General features: G+C 36.0%; 2 protein-coding genes across 7 annotated transcripts in view; one reads left to right on the top strand and one right to left on the bottom strand.

Annotated features, from left to right (window-relative positions):
* The window catches only part of CCDC148 (coiled-coil domain containing 148), a 333489-nt gene extending 327118 nt beyond the window's left edge, over positions 1-6371 (bottom strand). For 2 of the 6 annotated variants that reach the window (XM_074303395.1, XM_074303399.1), the window contains exons 1-2: positions 6033-6371; positions 5564-5728 (exon numbers count right to left, since the gene is read on the bottom strand). The gene's annotated coding sequence lies outside the window, so the exon portion shown is untranslated. Of the gene's footprint in view, positions 1-5563 lie in introns of all 6 variants that reach the window. The other 4 variants (XM_074303396.1, XM_074303393.1, XM_074303398.1 and 1 more) reach the window with 4 other exon arrangements.
* An 88-nt stretch (positions 6372-6459) lies between these two features.
* The window catches only part of PKP4 (plakophilin 4), a 227778-nt gene continuing 218201 nt past the window's right edge, over positions 6460-16036 (top strand). Inside the window, 1 exon segment of the mRNA XM_074303392.1 lies at positions 6460-6578. The gene's annotated coding sequence lies outside the window, so the exon portion shown is untranslated.

Here is a 16036-nt window from a genome sequence, read left to right as displayed (position 1 = left end):
GAAGAGAGTGATATGTACAAAAAATTTTTTAAAGAGAGGGGCAGCTAGGTGGTGCAGTAGATAGAACCAGGCCTGAAGTCAAGAGGACCTGAGGTCAAATCTGGCCTCAAAGCACTTAACACTTCTTAGCTGTGTGACCCTGGGCAAGTCGCTTAACCCCAATTGCCTCTACAAAATAAAATTTAAAAAAATAAAATAAAAAAAAAGAGAGATTTGGAACAACCACTATGGGGAATACTATGTGAAACACAAAGAAGAGATATAAAAAGTAAGAAAACTGAATAATGCACTTTTCAATTATGATGGCAAACTGACTTTGTTTCTATGTAATAGAAAGAATAAATTCTGGATTAGCTGGATGTGTTTGATTACACTAAAGTAAAACATTTCTGTAGGAAAAATGTTTACAGCAAATATCAGGGATTAAAAATTTGACATCTAAAAATACAGATATATGAGAATGGTTAAACATTTAAACAGTCAATTCCCAGTTTCTGCTGAATAAATAATCAGGGAATGTGAAAAGATAATTTACAAAACAGGAAACAAATTATTAATAATTTCTTGAAAAAAGTTAAACTTCATTAATAATTAAAGGATTAGAAATTATAATAACTCCGAGGTATTATCTCACATCTATCAAATTGGGAAAAAAATTAAAAACAATAAAACTCAATGATAGCAGAAATATGAAAAACAGATACATACTTTCATTGCTAGTAGAATTTAGGGGATGGGAAAATTAATCTAATCGTCTACTGTAAAAGCTATAAAAATGGTCACATTTTTTTTCTTCTATAATTTCCTTTTTTTTTTTTTTTTTTTTTTTTTGGCTGAGGAAATTGAGCCTAAGTGACTTGTCCAGGGTCACACAGCTAGGAAATGTTAAGTGTCTGAAACCAGAGATTTGAACTCAGACCCTCCTGACTTCAGGACTGGTGCTCTATCCATTGCACCACCGAGCTGCCCCTATTCCATAATTTCTAGAGAGAACTAGGTATCATGGTAGATACATTGTTGAACTTAAGTGTCAGGAAGAATTAAATTCAAATCCTGCCTCAAATACTTAACTAATAGTAGTTAATTGGAAGTCACTTAACTAAAGTCTATCTTAGTGTCATTGTTTTTAAAATGGGGATAATAATAGCACCTACCTCCCAGGATTATTGTGAGGATAAAATGAAATAATATCTGTAAAATGGTTTATTATCATCATCACCTTCATCATTATTATCTTTAATGGGCAATATATCCTGAAAATGTTGTCTAGCTGAAAAAAGAGCTTTCAATTTAAAGGCTTTTATGGCACCATCTTTAATAAATGCAAAATATTTAAAAGCAATTGAAATGTCCAACAATAGCATAATGATTAAACATATATATATATTATAGTATACTTAATAAAAGTCCTTTATTTAATTAAAATATAAACATATGAGTAGTATAAAGAAATCTAGAAAGACTTTCATAAAATACAATCCAAAAAGAGTTATTTTTTAAAAAAAGAATTAGAATTAAGCAAGCAACAAGCATGTAAGTGCCTACTCTATGCTGGACAACAGGGTTACAAAGGTAAAAAGAAAGAATGAAAGAAGTAGAGAGAGAAAAAAAGAGGGAGGAATGGGGATTGGAAAGGGGAATGAGAAAGGAAAAAAGAAAGAATCCCTTCTTTAGAAGAGCTTACATTCTATGGGGCAAACAATCAGTACAGATGGAAAGAAGGAAGGAAGGAAGGATATCTTCCTTTGAAGAGCTTATATTCTATGGGGGAAACAATCTGTACAGATTTGTAAATATATAATATATAAAAGGTTGATAGACTTGAGCCATGTTGATAATAAGAAAAGATTTCATGTAGGAGGTGGTGCTTGAATTGAGTTTTGAAGGAAACTAGAAATCTCAAAGATGAAGGTGAAGAAAGAATACATTCTAAATATGGAAATAGCCTGTGAGAAAGAAAAGAAATGAGAAATGGAATAGCTCAGGAAACACAATGAGTAGGACAGTTTGATGAGACTGTAGAATGTATTGTGAAGGGCAGCTAGGTGGCTCGCAGTGGATAGAGCACCAGCCTTGAATTCAGGAGGACCCGAGTTCAAATTTGGTCTCAGACACTTAACACTTCCTGGGCAAGTGACCCTGGGCAAGTCACAACCCCAGCCTCAAAAAAAAAAAAAAAAAAAAAAAAAAAGTATTGTGAAATAAACCTCAAAGTTAGGCTAAAATCCAACTTTACTTTGAAGGGCTTTGAAATCCAAAAAAAGTTCATTCTAGAGGAAATAGGAAGCAATTGCAACCTTGGAATCATATTGTGACCATTTAAGGAAGTGAAAAAGAAATTGATAGAGACTAAGAGGGAAATGACTGAAAAATTTTGGCATTTTCCATATTTAAATTTATTTAAATATAAATAATTGCAAAGTAACTATTTGCATTGGTAGTTAATATTCAGTTTATAATATAGCATTAAAAATAAAACTGCAGACCATTTTTATGTCAGAAAGAAACTTGGGATTGTTAAAACATTGCAATTTCTTAAATGCAATGCAACTTGCTCTCCTCCTACCATTCAACTCTGGGCCCAACCCAGTGTACAGCTGTACTGCTTGTCCCAGATATGATATATCAACTCAGTTAGCTGTTTGTTGTTCCAACAGAATCGGTCTGGAAAGTCAGTCAGTATTTTTTATCCATTTAGTTTTTTTTCCTCTAGGAATTGTTCGGTTGATCTCTTTTGAATAATCATGGATCTTCCTGAGGAAACTTTGTTACATTCTAATGTTAGAGGCAATTGGCACAATCTTTCCACACCAACATTATCTGAAATACTTTAGAGTCTGTGGAAAATTCTTCTTCCTTTGGATCCTGTACAGAACATCATCCACAGAGAGAAAAACATCTCTGGCAAGAATAAGTTTCCTTGTATGATACATGAATAGATTTTAATAATAAGAGTGTCACTAATTACATTTTGCTGAGTCAACTACTTGTTTGGAATCTATACAGTAGTATCTTACTTAGTCAACTGATTTTAAAGATATGGACTGTGGAAGAAACTAAGAGTGTTTTTTATATATTTTCATGAAACATATTCTTTATATTGTACATAAAGATTTTATGAGAAATGTAAGCAAATTAGTTTGTCTTTTCTATTTTTTTTTGGTGGTAATGACATTATTTTCCCCATTATTTTGGTATTCTTCTTTCCTAGAGATGGATATTTAAAATAAACTCAATACTTCCAATGTTGTGCTGCTTCTAGTATGTGTATCATATTAGGGGTTCTGACAATCCATCAAGACATTCCTACTTCCTTGAATAATGATCTGGGACTAAGATATTGGGAACTAAATGTGGTGGTTTCACTTGTACTTCAGAAGAAAATGAGAAAAGGAATAAGGCAAAGATTACTAAGGGAAAGTAGCAGGACAATAAATGGATTATAATTTTGCAGGAAATAGTGGTAGTCAAGATTCATCTCTTTACATTTTGGTTTTTCTATTTGTTGGGAGGGAATGCAAGCTTTTTTGATTTTGTCAGGTTAAAACAATTGCAGGATCTTATTATCAAAAGTTGCATATCAAATAATAATGATCTAATACAAATGTATCCTTACTGTGGGAGAATGAAATGGCAAACCACTCCAGTATCTTTGCTAAGAAAATTCCAAATGGGGTCATGAAGAATCAGACAAAATTTAAATTACTGACTATACTATACTATATAGTTGTACTCTTGAAAAGCATAATAAGAATTATGTTGTAATCCAAACTATTACTATTTATCTGTTAAATAAGCCTAATTTAAACAAACAATGTTAGGTTTTAAATGGGGCTAAAGCTTGTGTTCTGTGGGCTTACGAGAGAACCATTTTTTAAAACTATAGTTTATAGTAAAAATAAATGTAGGCTAAGCTGTAACACATTACAGAATTAAATTATTACAGACATAGCATATGCAATATAAAATTCTAGTGAATCTCGTCACTTGAGAAAATATAATTCTAAAGTGAAAATAATTTGTTTGTTTTTTCCCTTTCCTACCCAACCCCAAAACAGCAGAAAATCAATTTGTTACTGTTGTATTTGTATTAATAAAAAATTTCTTGTATTCCACAAAGTATTACAATCAAATCTTAACTAGCACTGACATGTCACATGCTTATTGATGATATTACCTTTCATGTGAGTTTATTTAAAAAGTTTGAATTGTATTTATTCTAATATCCTTCAACAACATGGTCAGTATCACTTTCCAAAGAAGGCTAACCAAATTTCCATGACAGCAAGGCAAGAAAGCAGTACCTACTGACTTGTTGCTCCCTATCCAGCACTGGAAAAGTACAAGTGACTCCATAGACAACTATGTAAATACTCATTTGCCATTTGGGATTGTCTAACTCTGAAAAAAAGATTTCAACTAGCTTTGGATTTCATCACACAAATTATGAAGACTGAAAACATAATTATCCTATTAATGAGCTAGTATATCATATTTGTGATTAGACCTAGAGATACGAATGTATAATACTTCTACAAAAGAAAAACAAAAGATTTTTTTTTTAAATCTAACATCAAAGTACATTATCTAATTTAAAATTCATAACAGAAGCATGAAATCTTCCTCTTCCAATGGAATGTTTTTAACTCCAAAAGAACAATTATTTTTAACCACAAAATTGTCTTTAAAACAGCAGGTTCTTTAATAAAAAATATAAGCTAGACATTAATTTAAAAGACATTTGAAAACTGATGGTTATATTTCATTTCAATAATATAATTAATAGAATAATTATTTCCTGTCAAATTCATGAGTTGTGTTTGCTTTAAATGGGTCTATTTCCCTTATTTAGAATTGGCAAAATATTTATTTCCATTTTACAGTTTGGAAAAAAGGGACAGAGTGAATGTCATAAAGCAAAGCAATAAGAAAGAGGATTAAAATCCAAGAGGGATTACTCCAATTACTGAAACCAGGTTCACCCTTAAATTTGGAGAATATCAAACTCCCTAAAAAATGTTAACCAGAATTTGATTTCATTCTCTTTCCCCTTGATTCTGATACAAATTTAAAAAGGCATGCGGCATTAGCTTTGCACACTGTATGTTTCCCCACAAGTCAACCACTTAATATAGAGAATATCTGTTACATTTTTGTTTTGTTGCTATATACATACATACATATATATATATATATATATATATATATATATATATATATATATATATATATATATATATATATATATATATATATATATAGCTAGAAGCTTAATAAATGTCATTCGATGCTGATGTAGAGGTGAAAAGTTGTGGGCTGGGTTACAATGTGTTTTAATTCCAGACCTCATTGTACTTATTTCCTTACCATTTTTATTTTCCTTTAAAGGAAAAGTACTCTTTAAAATTACTTCCCGGCAGGGGCCAGAATTTTAAACACTGACTTTGAAGTGAGATCTTCAGGGGGTGGAGATAAATATGCAGAAAAGGAATTCCTGAGTACTACAGGATACAGGGGTGTTTGCCTACTGGGGAAGAGGGAAGGATGGAAAAACGAGACTCACCGGCCGAAGCAGATGCTGCACAAAGGTCAGAGGGCGTAGTTTCAGGGAACCTCTCTCCAAAACAAGAAGTGCATGCAGTCCCCTTTTCTGAGGCCACCTTCAGGGACATGTAAAAGGGGCTGGGGGTGGGGTGGGGCTATCTTCGATACGACTGACTAGCACTTTCTAGGGAGAAAAAAGAAATCAAGGGGAGGAGAGGAAGGGAAGGCCCATTCACGTCTAAGATACAGAGTGAGGGAATCCCCCCAGACTCAAATGCTCCCGCCCCTCTTCCTCCCCCAGTGATCTTAGACAAATCACTGGGACCTTCCAGGGTCTCGGTTTTTTCAGTAGTAAAATGAAGGGGTTGGGCTAGGTAGCCCTTGAGCTCCCTTTGGAAGCCAGACCTGGGATCCTCGGGCTCTCCGTAACCCGTCCCTCCTGCCCCCACCCCGAAGCCGGACACCTTAGTTCTCCCCACCCTCCCCACCTTCTCTAGCCGCTCTCGCTCTTAACAGCATCGGTCTCTATGGCGACCTGGAACCCCGAATCCCATTGGCCTGTTCAACATGAGGGCCGGGCCAATAAGGTGGGGCAGCCTTTTCCTGCCGTCCAATGGAAGCTGGCGCGGAGCAGGCCGGGGGACGGCAGCGTGCTGACGTTCCCGGGAGCCCGGGGCTGGCTGGCTGGCTGGCTGACTGACTGGGGCGGTGGGGGCTGCTCGGCGGAGCTCGGCGGCACCCAGGCACCGGGGTTGACTCCGTGCTGTCGCCGAGGAAGGTGGCACCATGGGCACCGGGTAGAGGGTGAAGTTGGCCGCCGCCGCCGCCGCCTCCCGGGGGTGGGGTGGGAGAAGAGTTCCAGGGGAGGGGGCGGGCGGGCGGGAGGGGGTTCGGCGGGGGTGGGGAGGACAGGGGAGGAGGAGGGAAGCTCCCTTGGCCCTGGCACTTTTTTGGGGGGAGTGCCGCAGCCGCGACCACTCCGTGCGGATGTCCCCGATTCCTGGAGCGACAGCAGACGCTTCCTAACCTGGAAAGTAAGTGTACAACGGGCGGGGAGGACGAAGAACCTTATTCCCCATTTCCCCACTCCCTTAGTCCTTCACTTCCCGGCTCCTCGGACTGTTCCCTTCGCTCTGCCACCCAACCTCCGGGTCTGGGCGAGGGTGGGGGAGAGTGTGGGAAGGGGAGCCTCCCGTTACAACCACCCCCACCCACCTACTCCTCTCCTTTCCTGCCCCGCCTCGTGTTCCTGTCTGCACTCGCCTTCTCCCCTCCCCCCCCCCCCCCGGGCACTGAAGTTTCAACCTCCATTTGCATTTCCCTGGATTCTTTTCCACCCTTTCTACCTCTTCCTCCCCTCGATTCTATATACTGTCCAATCTTTCCCTGATTCTGTGACTTTTTGCTTCTGCCTTTCCTCACTAAGCACCCCACCTCCCAACTAATCCTTCCCTGCAAATCCGTCCTTGTTTCTTCTTCCCCTCTCCCATCCCCTCTGGCTTTGGCCCCATACTTTGGCTTCTTCTCCCCCTTATCCGTTCTCTCTTGCATTCTGCCCTCACCTTCGTTTCTCGTCCCCTTTCCCCATTCCTTCTTCCCTATGAAAACCTCCTGCTCCTCTGATTTGCCCTAAATTCTCCATCTTCTACGAGCCCTTAAGCCTCTCTGCTGCTACTCTCCCCTGTCTCTCCCAGCAGTCTAACTGAATCATGTGGAATTGGCAGGATCTTCCTCTCTGCTTTGCGTTTATATCCTTCCTTTAGACACCTTTTCTCCAGCACCCTTCACCCTTCTTGACCATCTTCCTTACACCCTTATTCTGTGTGTGTGTGTGTGTGTGTGTGTGTGTGTGTGTGTGTGTGTGTGTGTGTGTGAGAGAGAGAGAGAGAGAGAGAGATTAGCAGCCTCTGTTTCCCTTCTGGTCCGCACCCCCTGCATGCACTCTCTTCTACCAGTCTCCCCTGCACCTCTTCTCTCCCACAGCGTGTTACACGCAGGAGTTGAAATAACGATTCCCCAGCCGTTGGTTGGGCAGCTGTCTCGGCAAAGCTTTTTGCCACTCTCGCCGCCTTTGCCCGGGCGGGGAGGGGGATTTGGCTCGGATTTAGCTGCGTGTTGGCGGAGTGCGACAAGCGGCCGAGTGCGGGCACTGGAGCTGAGGTGGTGGCCGCTGGGGCTGATGAATAGGCAGGTGTGTGTGTGTGCCTGGAGGAGACGCGCGCAGTTTGTTCCCGGGGCGGAAGATTGTGGAGGAATGTGAGGAATGCTTCGAGGGCAGAGTACGCACACCCTGCCGCCGCCGCCGCCGCTCCCTGCTCAGCCCTCTCCATTTGCCAGAGGTCACTGGAGCATCTTCTCGGGAGCTGGTGAGGCTCTTACTTCTCTCCGCCTCCTTCCCTCTCTCCTTGCGGCAGAGCGGGCATTGGGGAAGTGTGACAAGCAGATCTGCCTGCCGTCAGCCTAGCAGGCAGTATTCGTGCTCAGGCTCGATTTTGCGGCATTTTCCTCCAGGAAGATGAATTTGGGGGAGGGGGAAAAGATTCCTTCTTAACAAGGTCATCGATCGTTAAATCTTTCTTTTCAAGTTTGGTTTGTAGTGTTCATGAGGGTCTGATTTTTCCATTTGTCACTGGGTTGTCATAGAAGCTGCAGAAACAGGGACCATAAGGTGGATGTTTTTAGGATGGTGGTGTTGCAACCAATGAGTTTAACCGTTTTAAAAATGTCTGTTAATGCTTGTGAAGGGAGACATAATTTGAGGAAGGTTTGTGGACCTCAGCTGTCATAAGATTTTTTTTTTTTTTTTTTTTTTTGCTTATGCTGTACTGTTTTAGAATTCCATATAATGCATAATGAATAGAAACAGAGAGGCAGTGTTAGACCAGAGATGGGACAGATAGAACTGTCTGGTACAGTTAAATTAGGGGCTTGTCAATTACCTTTTGAAATAGAGAAATACAATAAGACTACATTCACAAGCATGTCTATTCCGAGATTTACATTTATTTAGAAAGGTCATGTTTCTTGTTTTGTAATTATCTTAGTCCTTTTAGGGGAAGGGGAAGAGGATAAGAGAATAACTTTTGAGCATGATGGCTCAACTGAATAAAATGAAAAATTATTGGCATGTATTTTTTAAGTTAAAAGTTGAAATTTTTCTTGACATGAAGAAAGCAAGTTGAAGAATGCCTTCAAATACATACATATATGCAAAGGAACAGTTTTTCGTTTGCAATATTTTTCATTCCCTTTCAATTGGTTGTGTGATTTGTCTTTTTGGTGCTGTCTTTAGTTACAAGGTCATGGGTAATTTTGTACAAGTATATTAAACAAAATTTATGGAAGCCTTCCTTTCTGATCTAGAGAAACCTTAATGGAAGACAGCATGATTATTGTGGGGCGTGGGGAAGAGAATAACCAAAAGTAAGAATGATTCTGTATGTTGCATTGAGACCTACCTGTGTACTTTATATGGGACACATTCTGCTTTTGAGAATGTTTACTCTGAGCTCCTCTGTAATTGAAAATTTTGAACCAGATTCAGAAAAAAATGATGAATTTATTTGCTAAATTAAGATACTATTCTGTGATCACATAGCTTGGATTAAGAACCATGAAGAATATAACATAAGAGCATTTGTATGAAAACTGGATAGGGTAAAATGGAAAACAAAAACTTAGAGCAAATAACACCTTATTCTTAAAGCTATCTTATATGTATGTTTACAATCAATAAACATCCTAAATTAAATACAAACATTGTAAAGGACGTAGGTTTTTGTAATTGTAGCATCAAACTTAATGTAACCTTGTTAAAAACCCATGGCAGTACAAGTTAAAGTATATTCTTATTTGATTTGAAATTCAGACTAGAGAGTAGAAAACACATTGTTTCTTTGCTGCATTATAAGATTGAAATTACTGTGTATGGACTCTATACATGTTTTGGGTCCATAGTTTTAACTATTTTAAAGACTTTACAGTTATCAGTCATGCATTTTAAAGTTTTGATTCTGTTTATAGAAATGGATCTTGTGTTTGATTCACAAGAGCACGGGTTTTTCACCTTTTCTGTGTCATGGACTCCTTTGACTGTCTTGGTTAAGACCTATTCTCAGAATAATGTTTTAAAATGCATAAAATAAACACATAGGATTACAGAGGAAGACAGTTATATATCTATAAATATGTAATTTTGCTTTTTTTATCCAAATTTTGGGACCTCTTGAAATCTGCCCATGGTGTGCTCCTACTCTGCATTATTTAATTCTGCAACACTGGGAAAGGTTCTATGGCCTTATGGCTTAGAGATGGTAGAAAGTAATATAACTTGTGAGTTAATTCAAAATACAAAATGTTTTTTCACTGTTATAGAAAGTATACATTGTGGTTTCATAGGTCATGTTACAAAATTCCATACTGCGGAAACTGCCATATAATCTCATTACATCCATATTTTCTTTTTAAAAGGTGATAACGATGTTGGTGCTACGTTTTGATTTTAAGAGAAAATTTAAACAATAATATGATCATAGATATATAATTAATACTTGTATTTCATTTGAAATAGGCCAGTCATTTAATAAAAATGTTAACATATTTTGGGAATTTGGCAAAATCTAAGGTATGTGTTAATAATCTGCAAGTGATATCCCTGTTCCTCAGCTTGCATATTTCTAATGTAGAATTAATACCTCTATCCTTCCTCTTAGAAATGAATGAAGGGTTTTATTCCAGGGTTCCTCGAGTGCATAAATTACTCCTGGGAATTGTAAGGTACTTTTAGAAGTTGCTTTAATTCGTTCAGGCTACTAGAGTATAGTTATTACTTCATTGTACTAAATGGTACCCTAGTGGCCTTTCTGCCAGTACTGAAATTCTACTCATCGAAACTCAGTTCTAATGGAATAGAAATGTATAGAAAATGAATAAAAGCATGATTTTTAGGAGCTGTTTTGGGGTTAACTGTGAGGTGGTAGCGGCAGAAAAGGACAGAAACAAAATGTTGAGTACAAGCTGAATTACAGTTTCATAAAGTGACAGCCACAGTGGGCGATTTTCACAGTGTTCTTTCTGACTTGGGTTTTTCTCCTTCTAGCTTCTTTTGGAACAAAATACAATCTCATGAGTTCCCTTGTTTTCTGAAACAAGCAGAACATGCTCTTAAGGCTTTATAAAAAGTTTTGCTACTAGTAAGATGGGAAAGCTGCATTTAAAAGTTCCCACTATATATATATTTTTTCCTTCCTTCCCCTTTCCATCATTGAAATGAAGGATTAGCAAAATGACATATAACAGCCTGTCATATATCAAACCCTATATTTGTTAAGACCTACCATTTCATCTATATTTTGGAGAGAAGAAAAAGAGGTTTATACTATGAATGGTTAGTTATTTCATCTTAGTAACTGAGCAGATCATGAAGAGTCTTAGAGTTAAAATTGAAGACATGTGATAGGGACTACCAGCTTCTTTCTACCTTTCCCAATAGAGTACTGAGGCAAGGAAATAAATGGGAATTTTCTTTCTAAAAATGGAAAAGAAGAAAAGAAAGGGGATATTGTTTTGATGATTGCTGGGTAGAACTTTCTCTGTTAGAAATATATAAAAGTTGTATAATATTCGTATTATTTTTGAGCTGTCTTGGAAAGAATGCCACAAAACTCCTCTCCCTTAAAATATATTGGCTTAGCAACAATAAAGTTGTAATAAATTTCAGTAGCAGAAAAGTAGAGTTGTGCTTAGTCTTAAATTGTAAAAATTGGAAGCTTGATATTTGTGATATTCTCAAGTTAATTAAATCTAGAAATATTGCAACACATTCCCCGTGAATCAGTGAAATTTATTTGTTTAGTTTTGATGGATACTCATCAATATATGAGTGATCATTTTATTTGTCTTCAGTTGACAAAAATTTATTAAGCACCTGCTCTGTATCAAGTTCTGTGTCAAGCAATTAAGAATTGGATAAGCTTAGTGGGCGAAATAATAACATTTAAAGTATGAATGAACAAAATGATTTTTGCGTAGTATACCAGAGTAAACCCATTTTAGGGAAGAGAGAGTAAATGTAAGCTGAATTACCATTGAGGTTTTAGCACTTGCAGGGAGGTGGAGTGTCTAAGAGCTTCCAAATTTGTGTGTATGGAAAGGTATAATCCTGCTGTGAAGTCAGCGACACAAAGGACACAGCATTTCTAAGTGGAGATTGTTAATTGATTGTATAATAAAAAGTACACTGGACTACATATAAGTTGGAGACTGAGTCTGGTTCTGTATCTTTACTAGTTGGAGTTCACACTCAAGCAATATCTCCCCTCTTCTCTCTTTTCTTCTAAAATATATACACATGTAGGTCACTTTTGTGACTTCTACTTTGAGGCTTCCCTTGATATCAGTTTTAACTTTTATCTATATAAAAATGTTACATATGGCTCTCCAAATTTAATTATATACACTGTGATATGGCCTTTTGCCATGTAACCCCATATAAATGATCCTTCAAGCTCAAGAGATTACAAGAGCAATTGTGATGCAGGGGTTGTTCCACATGCAGACTGCCATAAATATTATTTTATAATATAATAATACAACACTTCAGGCAATTAAAAGATAATTAATTCTAAGAATGTTAGCTTGCTTTCTATGGATAGAATCAAAAAATAGAATCTCATAGGTAGTCAGGGTATTTTGAGAAAGAAAGTAACCAAAATTCAGATGAACTAAGAGCTTATTGGTTTCCCCAAGTGATTATCAATAAAGAATAAAGTCATCTAACAACAAATAAAGGAATTTGCCTGTGGAGATCCTTGAAGTATGTAGCACTTGAAGTTTTTAAAACTACTTACCAGATTATATTTGTTCAATACCAGAAAGAGTAGGATATATGAGTAAACATGCATTAATAAATCTGATTATTTTAAAAGGTAGAAGTTAATATTCCTAATTTTAAAAAGTAGAAATTAAAATAATTATAAAATATAAACTTATCTTTTATTATAAGCCCAACCTTTTGCATTGAGATATTGCATAATGCCTTGTAAAATATGGTTGACTGTCAGTTTAGGAAGAAGTGATAGAAAACTGTTAATGTTTTATGGACCAATTGATAGACCCATAAATTGATTCCTTTAGGCACTTGTCGATATTTACTAAGCTATTCTTAAGTGTAGTATTGTATTTTTGGGGGGTTTTGTGTGTGTGTGTGTGTGTGTGTGTGTGTGTGTGTGTGTGTGTGTGTGTGTGAGAGAGAGAGAGAGAGAGAAAGAGAGAGAGAGAGAGAGAGAGATTGAGAGATTGTTCTCAAGTGTTATGCACATACCCTGAATGGAAGCAATTTAAAATAGTTATCTAAATCTTTTTTGAACCTATTTTATATTTAAGCCTTAATACTACTTCTGATTCCATATTTTATATTCTGCGTAGTAAGGAATTTCAGTAAAGAAATATGAGAATTTTCAGAATCAGGCAAGGGATATCTCTGAGGTCCTGGATTTTCTAAGACTATACACACTATAGTAGATGGGCTTGCTTAGTTTTTGCCAGCAGGTAATACATGTTTATGTATATATTATGATTTTTATATAAGCATTACTCATTTCCATTTTAGACTTTGTATTTCCAACCTAAAGAATCCTAATATATGTTTTTTTAAACATATTTTAACGTTAGCATATAAATTTAGTGACTCACCATAGGTAGAATATCCACTTTGAATTATGTTTCTAGTAATAGTTAGGGATTTAAAATTATTTAACTACTATATTATTTACAATAGTTTATCTACAACTATCATACTTATGGACGAGCAGAAAGTTCAAAGCATTGAGTTAATATTAAGAATTATGAGAAAGAAGATTGAGGTGGATAAGCAGATTCCAGCTGTTTTATAAAAAATCTTAATGATCAAGCTGAGGAGTTTAGTTTAGAAGAATGTGAGTGTAGCTTGAGCAATGGCAGTATCTTGACTTTAAGTAGCTTATAAAGTATTGGAATTAATTGTGTTTTAAATATTTGGCAGAATTGTAAATCCATGTGGTCTTGGAGATTTTTTCCTCCGGAGATCATTGATGACTTGTTCAATTTCTTTTTTCTAAAATGGGGTTAATTATTTAATTTCTTTGTTAATTCAGGCAATTTATATTTCTCTAAATATTCATCTATTTCACTTAGATTTTCAGGCTTATTGACCTACAATTGGGTTATTTTTTTCCAGTGGTATTGAATTCACACTCTTCATTCTTGATGCTGCTAATTTGGTTTTCTTCTTTCTTGTTTTTAAATTAATTAACCATTTTTGGTAATTTTATTTTATCTATTTTATTTTATTGGTTCTTTCATAAAGGCAGCTCTTAGTTTTATTTATTAGTCCAATAGTTTTCTTATTTTCTGTTTTACTAATGTTTACTTTGATTTTCAGAATTTCTAATTTGAGGATTTAATTGGGAGTTTTAAACTTGTTGTTCTAGCTTTTTTAGTTACATTCCCAGTTTATTCATCTCTTCTTTCTCCATTTTATTCATGTAAGCATTTAGAGGTATAAAATTTCTCTTAAGAACTGCTTTGCTTGTACCCTGTAAATTTTGGTATGTTGAATTATCATTCTCTTGGATGAAATTATTGGTTGCTTCTGTGATTTATTATTTGACTCATACATTTTTTTAGGATTAGATTGTTTAATTTCTTATTAAATTTTAGATTATATTTCCACAGTCCTTTATTATATGTAATTTTATTGCATCATGGTCTGAAAAGAACGCATTAAATATTTCTCCCTTCTGCTTTTAAGTTTTTATGCCCTAATACATGTTCAGTTTTTGTGTAGGTGTCTGTACTGCTGAGAAAAAGGTATATATATATTTCTTTCCAGCTCCATTCAGTTTTCTCCAGAGGTCCATCATATCTAACCTTTCCAAAATTCTCTTCACCTCCTTAACTATTCTTTATTATTTATTTTGTGGTTAGACTTATCTGGTTCTGAGTGGGGGGGCGGTTCTGGTGGGGGAGTTGAGATCCCTATGTATAGTTCTGCTATTTCTTCCTGTTTCTTCACTTAGTTTCTTCTCCAAGAATTTGGATACTGATATTGGTGGAGTTGTGAACAGATCTAGAGATTCTAGAGAGCAATTTGCAACTGTGCTCAAAGGGCTGTAAAATCATGCATACCCTTTGATCCAGCAGTGTCACTACTGGGTCTATTTCCCAAAGAGATCACAAAAGAGGAGAAAGACCCACATGTGCAAACATGTTTCTGGCATCTCTTTTTGTGGAAAGAATTGGACATTGAGTGGCTACCCATCAGTTGGGGAATGATTGAATAAGTTATGCTATATGAATATAATGGAATATTATTGTTCCAAAAGAAACCATGAGCAGGCTGATTTCAGAAAGGTGATGAACTGAGTGGAATCAGGAAAACATTGTACATAGTAACAACAAGCTTATGTGATGATCAACTATGATAAACTTGACTCTTGTCAGCAATACTGTGATCCAAAATTGACTTGTGATTGAAAATGCCATCCACATCGTGAGAAAGAACCATGGAGACTTAATGTGAAGCAAAGCATACTATTTTGAACTTTGTTTTTTCTTTATCCTGGCTTTTCCCTTTTATTCTGATTTTTCTTTCATAAAGGGATTAATATGGAAATATGATTAAAATGATCGTACATGTGTATCCTATATCAGACTGCTATCTTGGGGAGAGGGTAGATGAGGAAGAAGGGGAAAAATTTGGAATTCAAAAAATTTTACAAAAATGGATGTTGAAAACTGTCTTTTTGTGTAATTGGAAAAATAAAATACTGTTGGAAAAAAAAGAATTTGGATGCTATGCCACTTGATTCATGTGCTTAATATTGATATTCATTGTCTGAAGTACCTTTTAGCAAGATATTTCCTTCCTTATCTTATTTAATTAAATCTATTTTTTCTTTGCTTTATCTGAGATGAGCATTGCTATCCTTGTTTTTTTTTAATTTCAGCTGAAGCATAATATATTTTTACCTTTACTCTGTAAATCTCTGCTTCATGTGTTTCTTGTAAATATATTCTAGTGTTGTATTTTTTTAATTCATTATGATAGCCACTTCTACTTTATGGAAGAGTTCATCCCATTCTCAGTTATGATTACCAACTATATATACATTTCCCTCCACCCTATTTTCTTCCTGATTTGTTAAGTGATCTTGCCCAAGGTCACACAGCCAGGACTTAAGTGAAAAAGTGTTTTGCTTCATTATTTTTAATAGATTCTGTCTCTTCAGAATTTGTTTAGAGGCTTGTTTTTGAGGGAAAAAGGGGAGCGCTCAGGCAAATTTCTGTTTTTCTCAGGCAACCATCTTGGTTTCTGTCTTGACTTTAAACTCAAGCAAATATTAAAAGAGTTTGCACTATTGTTCATGGAACTATGAATTAGTTCAACTATTTTGGAAAGCATTTGGAATTATAAAAATAAAATAAAATTACTAACATATCCAAATACCTTTTG

The sequence above is a fragment of the Sminthopsis crassicaudata genome, chromosome 3, assembly GCF_048593235.1.
Source record: "Sminthopsis crassicaudata isolate SCR6 chromosome 3, ASM4859323v1, whole genome shotgun sequence".
Taxonomy (NCBI): Eukaryota; Metazoa; Chordata; class Mammalia; order Dasyuromorphia; family Dasyuridae; genus Sminthopsis; species Sminthopsis crassicaudata.
This window is presented reverse-complemented; position numbering and strand designations above follow the sequence as displayed.